The sequence below is a fragment of the Oncorhynchus mykiss genome, chromosome 8 (assembly GCF_013265735.2).
Source record: "Oncorhynchus mykiss isolate Arlee chromosome 8, USDA_OmykA_1.1, whole genome shotgun sequence".
Lineage (NCBI taxonomy): Eukaryota > Metazoa > Chordata > Actinopteri > Salmoniformes > Salmonidae > Oncorhynchus > Oncorhynchus mykiss.
The window spans coordinates 52,505,184-52,519,950 of record NC_048572.1 but is presented as its reverse complement, the minus strand read 5'-3'; the positions used below and the strand labels follow the sequence as shown (position 1 = coordinate 52,519,950).

At 40.5% G+C, this 14,767-nt stretch overlaps 10 non-coding genes across 10 annotated transcripts; all 10 read left to right on the top strand.

Annotated features, from left to right (window-relative positions):
* The first annotated feature begins 1,210 nt into the window (after positions 1–1,210).
* Positions 1,211–1,283, top strand: trnav-aac. The gene has a single exon. It is a non-coding gene; the product is annotated as a tRNA-Val (tRNA).
* Positions 1,284–1,412: 129 nt separating this feature from the next.
* On the top strand, positions 1,413–1,485 carry trnav-aac. The gene has a single exon. It is a non-coding gene; the product is annotated as a tRNA-Val (tRNA).
* Positions 1,486–4,530: 3,045 nt separating this feature from the next.
* Positions 4,531–4,603, top strand: trnav-aac. Its single transcript has one exon. It is a non-coding gene; the product is annotated as a tRNA-Val (tRNA).
* A 129-nt stretch (positions 4,604–4,732) lies between these two features.
* trnav-aac lies at positions 4,733–4,805 on the top strand. Its single transcript has one exon. It is a non-coding gene; the product is annotated as a tRNA-Val (tRNA).
* A 255-nt stretch (positions 4,806–5,060) lies between these two features.
* On the top strand, positions 5,061–5,133 carry trnav-aac. Its single transcript has one exon. It is a non-coding gene; the product is annotated as a tRNA-Val (tRNA).
* Positions 5,134–8,101: 2,968 nt separating this feature from the next.
* trnav-aac lies at positions 8,102–8,174 on the top strand. The gene has a single exon. It is a non-coding gene; the product is annotated as a tRNA-Val (tRNA).
* A 2,256-nt stretch (positions 8,175–10,430) lies between these two features.
* On the top strand, positions 10,431–10,503 carry trnav-cac. Its single transcript has one exon. It is a non-coding gene; the product is annotated as a tRNA-Val (tRNA).
* Positions 10,504–11,401: 898 nt separating this feature from the next.
* On the top strand, positions 11,402–11,474 carry trnav-aac. The gene has a single exon. It is a non-coding gene; the product is annotated as a tRNA-Val (tRNA).
* A 128-nt stretch (positions 11,475–11,602) lies between these two features.
* On the top strand, positions 11,603–11,675 carry trnav-aac. Its single transcript has one exon. It is a non-coding gene; the product is annotated as a tRNA-Val (tRNA).
* Positions 11,676–13,874: 2,199 nt separating this feature from the next.
* On the top strand, positions 13,875–13,947 carry trnav-aac. Its single transcript has one exon. It is a non-coding gene; the product is annotated as a tRNA-Val (tRNA).
* Positions 13,948–14,767: the final 820 nt, after the last annotated feature.

The window sequence follows — 14,767 nt, the reverse complement described above, 5'->3', positions numbered from 1 at the left end:
ACCAAGCCTCTTCCAAGAGCCGCTGCACACAATAATTCCCGGCTTCTCAAGCCTTATTGTTTAATTAATTGACTAAGTAATTTCTGATTTCAATAGGTTCTGAGAGCGATAAATGTCCCACCCAGCCAAAGTCAGCCACACCCTTAGTATTCCACTCATTGGGTTTCCGTAGTGTAGTGGTTATCACGTTCGCCTAACACGTGAAAGGTTGCCGGTTTCGATACCGGGCGGAAACATTTTGTAATATTCAATATTTCCCAATGCCCAGAGGCTAGCATTTGGTTTGAAACAGTTGAGGTTTGTCTAAACCTTGCTATCTACCTCTCCGACCTGTGGATCAATGTTGCCGTTTTTTTGGGGACCTCCACCATGCGATCTGTATGAATGTGACCAGACTGACAGCTTCTCTGAGCCAGGCAAATTCATTTATCAGGGTCATTGTAATGGATATATCCAAAGAAATGGCAATATAATCCAAGGTAAAACAAACAAAAATGTAGATCGTTTTCTGTCATTTCAGCTGCTTGATGTGATTGTGTGATAGATTTACTTGGCTGGCTAGCAAAGGAAAATAAGCTAGCCTGCATAGGTTCAGTGCATTCGGAAAGTTTTCAGACCCCTTACTTTTTTCCACATTTTGTTACGTTACAGCCTTATACTAAAATGGATGAAATAAAATAAAATCTATCTACACACAATACCACATAATGACAAAGCGATAACATATAGTTTTTATTAATGAAACAAATATTTTAAAAATACCTTATTTACATACATTTTCAGACCCTTTGCTATGAGGCTGGAAATTGAGCTCAGGTCCATCCTGTTTCCATTGATCATCCTTGAGATGTTTCTTCAACTTGATTGGAGTCCACCTGTGGTAAATTCAAATGATTGGTCATTTCTGCAGCATTGAAGGTACCCAAGAACACAGTGGCTTCCATCACTCTTAAATGGAAGAAGTTTTGAACCACCAAGCCTCTTCCAAGAGCCGCTGCACACAATAATTCCCGGCTTCTCAAGCCTTATTGTTTAATTAATTGACAAAGTAATTTCTGATTTCATTAGGTTCTGAGAGCGATAAATGTCCCACCCAGCCAAAGTCAGCCACACCCTTAGTACTCCACTCATTGGGATTCCGTAGTGTAGTGGTTATCACGTTCGCATCACACGCAAAAGTCAGTCACACCCTTAGTCTTCCAGACATTAGGTTTCCGTAGTGTAGTGGTTATCACGTTCGCCTAACACGCGAAAGGTCCCCGTTTCGAGACCGGGCGGAAACATATTTTAACAAATTGGTCCTTCGCACTTCTCAGTATTTGCTACTCAGACTCTAGTTTCAGGAGTGTATTGGTTATCACGTTCGCCTCACACGCGAAAGTCAGTCACACCCTTAGTTTTCCAATCATTCGGTTTCTGTAGTGTAGTGGTTATCACGTTCGCCTAACACGCGAAAGGTCCCCGGTTCGAGACCGGGCGGAAACACATTTTAACAAATTGGTCCTTCGCACTTCTCAGTATTTGCTATTCAGACTCTAGTTTCAGGAGTGTATTGGTTATCACGTTCGCCTCACACGCGAAAGTCAGTCACACCCTTAGTTTTCCAATCATTCGGTTTCAGTAGTGTAGTGGTTATCACGTTCGCCTAACACGTGAAAGGTTGCCGGTTTCGATACCGGGCGGAAACATTTTGTAATATTCAATATTTCCCAATGCCCAGAGGCTAGCATTTGGTTTGAAACAGTTGAGGTTTGTCTAAACCTTGCTGTCTACCTCTCCGACCTGTGGATCAATGTTGCCGTTTTTTTGGGGACCTCCACCATGCGATCTGTATGAATGTGACCAGACTGACAGCTTCTCTGAGCCAGGCAAATTCATTTATCAGGGTCATTGTAATGGATATATCCAAAGAAATGGCAATATAATCCAAGGTAAAACAAACAAAAATGTAGATCGTTTTCTGTCATTTCAGCTGCTTGATGTGATTGTGTGATAGATTTAGTTGGCTGGCTAGCAAAGGAAAAGAAGCTAGCCTGCATAGGTACAGTGCATTCGGAAAGTTTTCAGACCCCTTACTTTTTTCCACATTTTGTTACGTTACAGCCTTATACTAAAATGGATGAAATAAAATAAAATCTATCTACACACAATACCACATAATGACAAAGCGATAACATATAGTTTTTATTAATGAAAAAAATATTTTAAAAATACCTTATTTACATACATTTTCAGACCCTTTGCTATGAGGCTGGAAATTGAGCTCAGGTCCATCCTGTTTCCATTGATCATCCTTGAGATGTTTCTTCAACTTGATTGGAGTCCACCTGTGGTAAATTCAAATGATTGGTCATTTCTGCAGCATTGAAGGTACCCAAGAACACAGTGGCTTCCATCACTCTTAAATGGAAGAAGTTTTGAACCACCAAGCCTCTTCCAAGAGCCGCTGCACACAATAATTCCCGGATTCTCAAGCCTTATTGTTTAATTAATTGACTAAGTAATTTCTGATTTCAATAGGTCCAGAGAGCGATAAATGTCCCACCCAGCCAAAGTCAGCCACACCCTTAGTATTCCACTCATTGGGTTTCCGTAGTGTAGTGGTTATCACGTTCGCCTAACACGTGAAAGGTTGCTGGTTTCGATACCGGGCGGAAACATTTTGTAATATTCAATATTTCCCAATGCCCAGAGGCTAGCATTTGGTTTGAAACAGTTGAGGTTTGTCTAAACCTTGCTATCTACCTCTCCGACCTGTGGATCAATGTTGCCGTTTTTTTGGGGACCTCCACCATGCGATCTGTATGAATGTGACCAGACTGACAGCTTCTCTAAGCCAGGCAAATTCATTTATCAGGGTCATTGTAATGGATATATCCAAAGAAATGGCAATATAATCCAAGGTAAAACAAACAAAAATGTAGATCGTTTTCTGTCATTTCAGCTGCTTGATGTGATTGTGTGATAGATTTACTTGGCTGGCTAGCAAAGGAAAATAAGCTAGCCTGCATAGGTTCAGTGCATTCGGAAAGTTTTCAGACCCCTTACTTTTTTCCACATTTTGTTACGTTACAGCCTTATACTAAAATGGATGAAATAAAATAAAATCTATCTACACACAATACCACATAATGACAAAGCGATAACATATAGTTTTTATTAATGAAACAAATATTTTAAAAATACCTTATTTACATACATTTTCAGACCCTTTGCTATGAGGCTGGAAATTGAGCTCAGGTCCATCCTGTTTCCATTGATCATCCTTGAGATGTTTCTTCAACTTGATTGGAGTCCACCTGTGGTAAATTCAAATGATTGGTCATTTCTGCAGCATTGAAGGTACCCAAGAACACAGTGGCTTCCATCACTCTTAAATGGAAGAAGTTTTGAACCACCAAGCCTCTTCCAAGAGCCGCTGCACACAATAATTCCCGGATTCTCAAGCCTTATTGTTTAATTAATTGACTAAGTAATTTCTGATTTCAATAGGTCCAGAGAGCGATAAATGTCCCACCCAGCCAAAGTCAGCCACACCCTTAGTATTCCACTCATTGGGTTTCCGTAGTGTAGTGGTTATCACGTTCGCCTAACACGTGAAAGGTTGCTGGTTTCGATACCGGGCGGAAACATTTTGTAATATTCAATATTTCCCAATGCCCAGAGGCTAGCATTTGGTTTGAAACAGTTGAGGTTTGTCTAAACCTTGCTATCTACCTCTCCGACCTGTGGATCAATGTTGCCGTTTTTTTGGGGACCTCCACCATGCGATCTGTATGAATGTGACCAGACTGACAGCTTCTCTAAGCCAGGCAAATTCATTTATCAGGGTCATTGTAATGGATATATCCAAAGAAATGGCAATATAATCCAAGGTAAAACAAACAAAAATGTAGATCGTTTTCTGTCATTTCAGCTGCTTGATGTGATTGTGTGATAGATTTACTTGGCTGGCTAGCAAAGGAAAATAAGCTAGCCTGCATAGGTTCAGTGCATTCGGAAAGTTTTCAGACCCCTTACTTTTTTCCACATTTTGTTACGTTACAGCCTTATACTAAAATGGATGAAATAAAATAAAATCTATCTACACACAATACCACATAATGACAAAGCGATAACATATAGTTTTTATTAATGAAACAAATATTTTAAAAATACCTTATTTACATACATTTTCAGACCCTTTGCTATGAGGCTGGAAATTGAGCTCAGGTCCATCCTGTTTCCATTGATCATCCTTGAGATGTTTCTTCAACTTGATTGGAGTCCACCTGTGGTAAATTCAAATGATTGGTCATTTCTGCAGCATTGAAGGTACCCAAGAACACAGTGGCTTCCATCACTCTTAAATGGAAGAAGTTTTGAACCACCAAGCCTCTTCCAAGAGCCGCTGCACACAATAATTCCCGGCTTCTCAAGCCTTATTGTTTAATTAATTGACGAAGTAATTTCTGATTTCATTAGGTTCTGAGAGCGATAAATGTCCCACCCAGCCAAAGTCAGCCACACCCTTAGTATTCCACTCATTGGGTTTCCGTAGTGTAGTGGTTATCACTTTCGCCTAACACGCGAAAGGTCCCCGGTTCGAGACCGGGCGGAAACACATTTTAACAAATTGGTCCTTCGCACTTCTCATGTCTGCTATTCAGACTTTAGTTTCCTGTAGTGTATTGGTTATCACGTTCGCCTCACACGCAAAAGTCAGTCACACCCTTAGTCTTCCAGACATTCGGTTTCCGTAGTGTAGTGGTTATCACGTTCGCCTAACACGCGAAAGGTCCCCGGTTCGAGACCGGGCGGAAACACATTTTAACAAATTGGTCCTTCGCACTTCTCAGTATTTGCTATTCAGACTTTAGTTTCAGAAGTGTATTGGTTATCACGTTCGCCTCACACGCGAAAGGTCCCCGGTTCGAGACCGGGCGGAAACACATTTTAACAAATTGGTCCTTCGCACTTCTCAGTATTTGCTATTCAGACTCTAGTTTCAGGAGTGTATTGGTTATCACGTTCGCCTCACACGCGAAAGTTAGTCACACCCTTAGTTTTCCAATCATTCGGTTTCAGTAGTGTAGTGGTTATCACGTTCGCCTAACACGCGAAAGGTCCCCGGTTCGAGACCGGGCGGAAACACATTTTAACAAATTGGTCCTTCGCACTTCTCAGTATTTGCTATTCAGACTTTAGTTTCAGAAGTGTATTGGTTATCACGTTCGCCTCACACGCAAAAGGTCCCCTGTTCGAAACCGGGCAGAAACATTTTGTAATATTCAATATTTCCCAATGCCCAGAGGCTAGCATTTGGTTTGAAACAGTTGAGGTTTGTCTAAACCTTGCTGTCTACCTCTCCGACCTGTGGATCAATGTTGCCGTTTTTTTGGGGACCTCCACCATGCGATCTGTATGAATGTGACCAGACTGACAGCTTCTCTGAGCCAGGCAAATTCATTTATCAGGGTCATTGTAATGGATATATCCAAAGAAATGGCAATATAATCCAAGGTAAAACAAACAAAAATGTAGATCGTTTTCTGTCATTTCAGCTGCTTGATGTGATTGTGTGATAGATTTAGTTGGCTGGCTAGCAAAGGAAAAGAAGCTAGCCTGCATAGGTACAGTGCATTCGGAAAGTTTTCAGACCCCTTACTTTTTTCCACATTTTGTTACGTTACAGCCTTATACTAAAATGGATGAAATAAAATAAAATCTATCTACACACAATACCACATAATGACAAAGCGATAACATATAGTTTTTATTAATGAAAAAAATATTTTAAAAATACCTTATTTACATACATTTTCAGACCCTTTGCTATGAGGCTGGAAATTGAGCTCAGGTCCATCCTGTTTCCATTGATCATCCTTGAGATGTTTCTTCAACTTGATTGGAGTCCACCTGTGGTAAATTCAAATGATTGGTCATTTCTGCAGCATTGAAGGTACCCAAGAACACAGTGGCTTCCATCACTCTTAAATGGAAGAAGTTTTGAACCACCAAGCCTCTTCCAAGAGCCGCTGCACACAATAATTCCCGGCTTCTCAAGCCTTATTGTTTAATTAATTGACTAAGTAATTTCTGATTTCAATAGGTTCTGAGAGCGATAAATGTCCCACCCAGCCAAAGTCAGCCACACCCTTAGTATTCCACTCATTGGGTTTCCGTAGTGTAGTGGTTATCACGTTCGCCTAACACGTGAAAGGTTGCCGGTTTCGATACCGGGCGGAAACATTTTGTAATATTCAATATTTCCCAATGCCCAGAGGCTAGCATTTGGTTTGAAACAGTTGAGGTTTGTCTAAACCTTGCTATCTACCTCTCCGACCTGTGGATCAATGTTGCCGTTTTTTGGGGGACCTCCACCATGCGATCTGTATGAATGTGACCAGACTGACAGCTTCTCTGAGCCAGGCAAATTCATTTATCAGGGTCATTGTAATGGATATATCCAAAGAAATGGCAATATAATCCAAGGTAAAACAAACAAAAATGTAGATCGTTTTCTGTCATTTCAGCTGCTTGATGTGATTGTGTGATAGATTTACTTGGCTGGCTAGCAAAGGAAAATAAGCTAGCCTGCATAGGTTCAGTGCATTCGGAAAGTTTTCAGACCCCTTACTTTTTTCCACATTTTGTTACGTTACAGCCTTATACTAAAATGGATGAAATAAAATAAAATCTATCTACACACAATACCACATAATGACAAAGCGATAACATATAGTTTTTATTAATGAAACAAATATTTTAAAAATACCTTATTTACATACATTTTCAGACCCTTTGCTATGAGGCTGGAAATTGAGCTCAGGTCCATCCTGTTTCCATTGATCATCCTTGAGATGTTTCTTCAACTTGATTGGAGTCCACCTGTGGTAAATTCAAATGATTGGTCATTTCTGCAGCATTAAAGGTACCCAAGAACACAGCGGCTTCCATCACTCTTAAATGGAAGAAGTTTTGAACCACCAAGCCTCTTCCAAGAGCCGCTGCACACAATAATTCCCGGCTTCTCAAGCCTTATTGTTTAATTAATTGACTAAGTAATTTCTGATTTCAATAGGTTCTGAGAACGATAAATGTCCCACCCAGCCAAAGTCAGCCACACCCTTAGTATTCCACTCATTGGGTTTCCGTAGTGTAGTGGTTATCACGTTCGCCTAACATGTGAAAGGTTGCCGGTTTCGATACCGGGCGGAAACATTTTGTAATATTCAATATTTCCCAATGCCCAGAGGCTAGCATTTGGTTTGAAACAGTTGAGGTTTGTCTAAACCTTGCTGTCTACCTCTCTGACCTGTGGATCAATGTTGCTGTTTTTTTGGGGACCTCCACCATGCGATCTGTATGAATGTGACCAGACTGACAGCTTCTCTGAGCCAGGCAAATTCATTTATCAGGGTCATTGTAATGGATATATCCAAAGAAATGGCAATATAATCCAAGGTAAAACAAACAAAAATGTAAATCGTTTTCTGTCATTTCAGCTGCTTGATGTGATTGTGTGATAGATTTAGTTGGCTGGCTAGCAAAGGAAAAGAAGCTAGCCTGCATAGGTACAGTGCATTCGGAAAGTTTTCAGACCCCTTACTTTTTTCCACATTTTGTTACGTTACAGCCTTATACTAAAATGGATGAAATAAAATAAAATCTATCTACACACAATACCACATAATGACAAAGCGATAACATATAGTTTTTATTAATAAAAAAAATATTTTAAAAATACCTTATTTACACACATTTTCAGACCCTTTGCTATGAGGCTGGAAATTGAGCTCAGGTCCATCCTGTTTCCATTGATCATCCTTGAGATGTTTCTTCAACTTGATTAGAGTCCACCTGTGGTAAATTCAAATGATTGGTCATTTCTGCAGCATTGAAGGTACCCAAGAACACAGTGGCTTCCATCACTCTTAAATGGAAGAAGTTTTGAACCACCAAGCCTCTTCCAAGAGCCGCTGCACACAATAATTCCCGGCTTCTCAAGCCTTATTGTTTAATTAATTGACTAAGTAATTTCTGATTTCATTAGGTTCTGAGAGCGATAAATGTCCCACCCAGCCAAAGTCAGCCACACCCTTAGTATTCCACTCATTGTGTTTCTGTAGTGTAGTGGTTATCACGTTCGCCTAACACGCGAAAGGTCCCTTGTTCGAGACCGGGCGGAAGCACATTTTAACAAATTGGTCCTTCGCACTTCTCAGTATTTGCTATTCAGACTTTAGTGTCAGTAGTGTAGTGGTTATCACGTTCGCCTCACACGCGAAAGTCAGTCACACCCTTAGTTTTCCAATCATTCGGTTTCTGTAGTGTAGTGGTTATCACGTTTGCCTCACACGCGAAAGGTCCCCGGTTTGAAACCGGGCGGAAATATTTTGTAATATTCAATATTTCCCAATGCCCAGAGGCTAGCATTTGGTTTGAAACAGTTGAGGTTTGTCTAAACCTTGCTGTCTACCTCTCCGACCTGTGGATCAATGTTGCCGTTTTTTTGGGGACCTCCACCATGCGATCTTATGAATGTGATCAGACTGACAGCTTCTCTGAGCCAGGCAAATTCATTTATCAGGGTCATTGTAATGGATATATCCAAAGAAATGGCAATATAATCCAAGGTAAAACAAACAAAAACGTAGATCGTTTTCTGTCATTTCAGCTGCTTGATGTGATTGTGTGATAGATTTAGTTGGCTGGCTAGCAAAGGAAAAGAAGCTAGCCTGCATAGGTACAGTGCATTCGGAAAGTTTTCAGACCCCTTACATTTTTCCACATTTTGTTACGTTACAGCCTTATACTAAAATGGATGAAATAAAATAAAATCAATCTACACACAATACCACAAAATGACAAAGCGATAACATATAGTTTTTATTAATGAAAAAAATATTTTAAAAATACCTTATTTACATACATTTTCAGACCCTTTGCTATGAGGCTGGAAATTGAGCTCAGGTCCATCCTGTTTCCATTGATCATCCTTGAGATGTTTCTTCAACTTGATTGGAGTCCACCTGTGGAAAATTCAAATGATTGGTCATTTCTGCAGCATTGAAGGTACCCAAGAACACAGTGGCTTCCATCACTCTTAAATGGAAGAAGTTTTGAATCACCAAGCCTCTTCCAAGAGCCACTGCACACAATAATTCCCGGCTTCTCAAGCTTTGCTATTCAGACTTTAGTTTCAGTAGTGTATTGGTTATCACGTTCGCCTCACACGCGAAAGTCAGTCACACCCTTAGTTTTCCAATCTTTCGGTTTCCGTAGTGTAGTGGTTATCACGTTAGCCTCACACGCGAAAGGTCCCCGGTTCGAAACCGGGTGGAAACATTTTGTAATATTCAATATTTCCCAATGCCCAGAGGCTAGCATTTGGTTTGAAACAGTTGAGGTTTGTCTAAACCTTGCTGTCTACCTCTCCGACCTGTGGATCAATGTTGCCGTTTTTGGGGGGACCTCCACCATGCGATCTGTATGAATGTGACCAGACTGACAGCTTCTCTGAGCCAGGCAAATTCATTTATCAGGGTCATTGTAATGGATATATCCAAAGAAATGGCAATATAATCCAAGGTAAAACAAACAAAAATGTAGATCGTTTTCTGTCATTTCAGCTGCTTGATGTGATTGTGTGATAGATTTAGTTGGCTGGCTAGCAAAGGAAAATAAGCTAGCCTGCATAGGTACAGTGCATTCGGAAAGTTTTCAGACCCCTTACTTTTTTCCACATTTTGTTACGTTACAGCCTTATACTAAAATGGATGAAATAAAATAATATCTATCTACACACAATACCACATAATGACAAAGCGATAACATATAGTTTTTATTAATGAAAAAAATATTTTAAAAATACCTTATTTACATACATTTTCAGACCCTTTGCTATGAGGCTGGAAATTGAGCTCAGGTCCATCCTGTTTCCATTGATCATCCTTGAGATGTTTCTTCAACTTGATTGGAGTCCACCTGTGGTAAATTCAAATGATTGGTCATTTCTGCAGCATTGAAGGTACCCAAGAACACAGTGGCTTCCATCACTCTTAAATGGAAGAAGTTTTGAACCACCAAGCCTCTTCCAAGAGCCGCTGCACACAATAATTCCCGGCTTCTCAAGCCTTATTGTTTAATTAATTGACTAAGTAATTTCTGATTTCATTAGGTTCTGAGAGCGATAAATGTCCCACCCAGCCAAAGTCAGCCACACCCTTAGTATTCCACTCATTGGGTTTCCGTAGTGTAATGGTTATCACGTTTGCCAAACACGGGAAAGGTCCCCGGTTCGAGAACGGGCGGAAACACATTTTAACAAATTGGTCCTTTGCACTTCTCAGTATTTGCTATTCAGACTCTAGTTTCAGGAGTGTATTGGTTATCACGTTCGCCTCACACGCGAAAGTCAGTCACACCCTTAGTTTTCCAATCATTCGGTTTCCGTAGTGTAGTGGTTATCACATTCGCCTCACACGCGAAAGGTCCCCGGTTCGAAACCGGGCGGAAACATTTTGTAATATTCAATATTTCCCAATGCCCAGAGGCTAGCATTTGGTTTGAAACAGTTGAGGTTTGTCTAAACCTTGCTATCTACCTCTCCGACCTGTGGATCAATGTTGCCGTTTTTTTGGGGACCTCCACCATGCGATCTGTATGAATGTGACCAGACTGACAGCTTCTCTGAGCCAGGCAAATTCATTTATCAGGGTCATTGTAATGGATATATCCAAAGAAATGGCAATAAAATCCAAGGTAAAACAAACAAAAATGTAGATCGTTTTCTGTCATTTCAGCTGCTTGATGTGATTGTGTGATAGATTTACTTGGCTGGCTAGCAAAGGAAAATAAGCTAGCCTGCATAGGTTCAGTGCATTCGGAAAGTTTTCAGACCCCTTACTTTTTTCCACATTTTGTTACGTTACAGCCTTATACTAAAATGGATGAAATAAAATAAAATCTATCTACACACAATACCACATAATGACAAAGCGATAACATATAGTTTTTATTAATGAAACAAATATTTTAAAAATACCTTATTTACATACATTTTCAGACCCTTTGCTATGAGGCTGGAAATTGAGCTCAGGTCCATCCTGTTTCCATTGATCATCCTTGAGATGTTTCTTCAACTTGATTGGAGTCCACCTGTGGTAAATTCAAATGATTGGTCATTTCTGCAGCATTGAAGGTACCCAAGAACACAGTGGCTTCCATCACTCTTAAATGGAAGAAGTTTTGAACCACCAAGCCTCTTCCAAGAGCCGCTGCACACAATAATTCCCGGCTTCTCAAGCCTTATTGTTTAATTAATTGACGAAGTAATTTCTGATTTCATTAGGTTCCGAGAGCGATAAATGTCCCACCCAGCCAAAGTCAGCCACACCCTTAGTACTCCACTCATTGGGTTTCCGTAGTGTAGTGGTTATCACGTTCGCCTAACACGCGAAAGGTCCCTGGTTCGAGACCGGGCGGAAACACATTTTAACAAATTGGTCCTTCGCACTTCTCATATCTGCTATTCAGACTTTAGTTTCAGTAGTGTATTGGTTATCACGTTCGCCTCACACGCAAAAGTCAGCCACACCCTTAGCCTTCCAGTCATTCGGTTTCCGTAGTGTAGTGGTTATCACGTTCGTCTAACACGCGAAAGGTCCCCGGTTCGAGACCGGGCGGAAACACATTTTAACAAATTGGTCCTTCGCACTTCTCAGTATTTGCTATTCAGACTTTAGTTTCAGGAGTGTATTGGTTATCACGTTCGCCTCACATGCGAAAGGTCCCCGGTTCGAGACCGGGCGGAAACACATTTTAACAAATTGGTCCTTCGCACTTCTCAGTATTTGCTATTCAGACTCTAGTTTCAGGAGTGTATTGGTTATCACGTTCGCCTCACACGCGAAAGTCAGTCACACCCTTAGTTTTCCAATCATTCGGTTTCAGTAGTGTAGTGGTTATCACGTTCGCCTCACACGCAAAAGGTCCCCGGTTCAAAACCGGGCGGAAACATTTTGTAATATTCAATATTTCCCAATGCCCAGAGGCTAGCATTTGGTTTGAAACAGTTGAGGTTTGTCTAAACCTTGCTGTCTACCTCTCCGACCTGTGGATCAATGTTGCCGTTTTTTTGGGGACCTCCACCATGCGATCTGTATGAATGTGACCAGACTGACAGCTTCTCTGAGCCAGGCAAATTCATTTATCAGGGTCATTGTAATGGATATATCCAAAGAAATGGCAATATAATCCAAGGTAAAACAAACAAAAATGTAGATCGTTTTCTGTCATTTCAGCTGCTTGATGTGATTGTGTGATAGATTTAGTTGGCTGGCTAGCAAAGGAAAAGAAGCTAGCCTGCATAGGTACAGTGCATTCGGAAAGTTTTCAGACCCCTTACTTTTTTTCCACATTTTGTTACGTTACAGCCTTATACTAAAATGGATGAAATAAAATAAAATCTATCTACACACAATACCACATAATGACAAAGCGATAACATATAGTTTTTATTAATGAAAAAATTATTTTAAAAATACCTTATTTACATACATTTTCAGACCCTTTGCTATGAGGCTGGAAATTGAGCTCAGGTCCATCCTGTTTCCATTGATCATCCTTGAGATGTTTCTTCAACTTGATTGGAGTCCACCTGTGGTAAATTCAAATGATTGGTCATTTCTGCAGCATTGAAGGTACCCAAGAACACAGTGGCTTCCATCACTCTTAAATGGAAGAAGTTTTGAACCACCAAGCCTCTTCCAAGAGCCGCTGCACACAATAATTCCCGGCTTCTCAAGCCTTATTGTTTAATTAATTGACTAAGTAATTTCTGATTTCAATAGGTTCTGAGAGCGATAAATGTCCCACCCAGCCAAAGTCAGCCACACCCTTAGTATTCCACTCATTGGGTTTCCGTAGTGTAGTGGTTATCACGTTCGCCTAACACGTGAAAGGTTGCCGGTTTCGATACCGGGCGGAAACATTTTGTAATATTCAATATTTCCCAATGCCCAGAGGCTAGCATTTGGTTTGAAACAGTTGAGGTTTGTCTAAACCTTGCTATCTACCTCTCCGACCTGTGGATCAATGTTGCCGTTTTTTTGGGGACCTCCACCATGCGATCTGTATGAATGTGACCAGACTGACAGCTTCTCTGAGCCAGGCAAATTCATTTATCAGGGTCATTGTAATGGATATATCCAAAGAAATGGCAATATAATCCAAGGTAAAACAAACAAAAATGTAGATCGTTTTCTGTCATTTCAGCTGCTTGATGTGATTGTGTGATAGATTTACTTGGCTGGCTAGCAAAGGAAAATAAGCTAGCCTGCATAGGTTCAGTGCATTCGGAAAGTTTTCAGACCCCTTACTTTTTTCCACATTTTGTTACGTTACAGCCTTAGACTAAAATGGATGAAATAAAATAAAATCTATCTACACACAATACCACATAATGACAAAGCGATAACATATAGTTTTTATTAATGAAACAAATATTTTAAAAATACCTTATTTACATACATTTTCAGACCCTTTGCTATGAGGCTGGAAATTGAGCTCAGGTCCATCCTGTTTCCATTGATCATCCTTGAGATGTTTCTTCAACTTGATTGGAGTCCACCTGTGGTAAATTCAAATGATTGGTCATTTCTGCAGCATTGAAGGTACCCAAGAACACAGTGGCTTCCATCACTCTTAAATGGAAGAAGTTTTGAACCACCAAGCCTCTTCCAAGAGCCGCTGCACACAATAATTCCCGGCTTCTCAAGCCTTATTGATTAATTAATTGACAAAGTAATTTCTGATTTCATTAGGTTCTGAGAGCGATAAATGTCCCACCCAGCCAAAGTCAGCCACACCCTTAGTACTCCAGTCATTGGGTTTCCGTAGTGTAGTGGTTATCACGTTCGCCTAACACGCGAAAGGTCCCCGGTTGGAGACCGGGCGGAAACACATTTTAACAAATTGGTCCTTCGCACTTCTCAGTATTTGCTATTCAGACTTTAGTTTCAGGAGTGTATTGGTTACCACGTTCGCCTCACACGCGAAAGGTCCCTGGTTCGAGACCGGGCGGAAACACATTTTAACAAATTGGTCCTTCGCACTTCTCAGTATTTGCTATTCAGACTTTAGTTTCAGTAGTGTATTGGTTATCACGTTCGCCTCACACGCGAAAGTCAGTCACACCCTTAGTTTTCAAATCATTCTGTTTCAGTAGTGTAGTGGTTATCACGTTCGCCTCACACGCAAAAGGTCCCCGGTTCGAAACCGGGTGGAAACATTTTGTAATATTCAATATTTCCCAATGCCCAGAGGCTAGCATTTGGTTTGAAACAGTTGAGGTTTGTCTAAACCTTGCTGTCTACCTCTCCGACCTGTGGATCAATGTTGCCGTTTTTTTGGGGACCTCCACCATGCGATCTGTATGAATGTGACCAGACTGACAGCTTCTCTGAGCCAGGCAAATTCATTTATCAGGGTCATTGTAATGGATATATCCAAAGAAATGGCAATATAATCCAAGGTAAAACAAACAAAAATGTAGATCGTTTTCTGTCATTTCAGCTGCTTGATGTGATTGTGTGATAGATTTAGTTGGCTGGCTAGCAAAGGAAAAGAAGCTAGCCTGCATAGGTACAGTGCATTCGGAAAGTTTTCAGACCCCTTACTTTTTTCCACATTTTGTTACGTTACAGCCTTAGACTAAAATGGATGAAATAAAATAAAATCTATCTACACACAATACCACATAATGACAAAGCGATAACATATA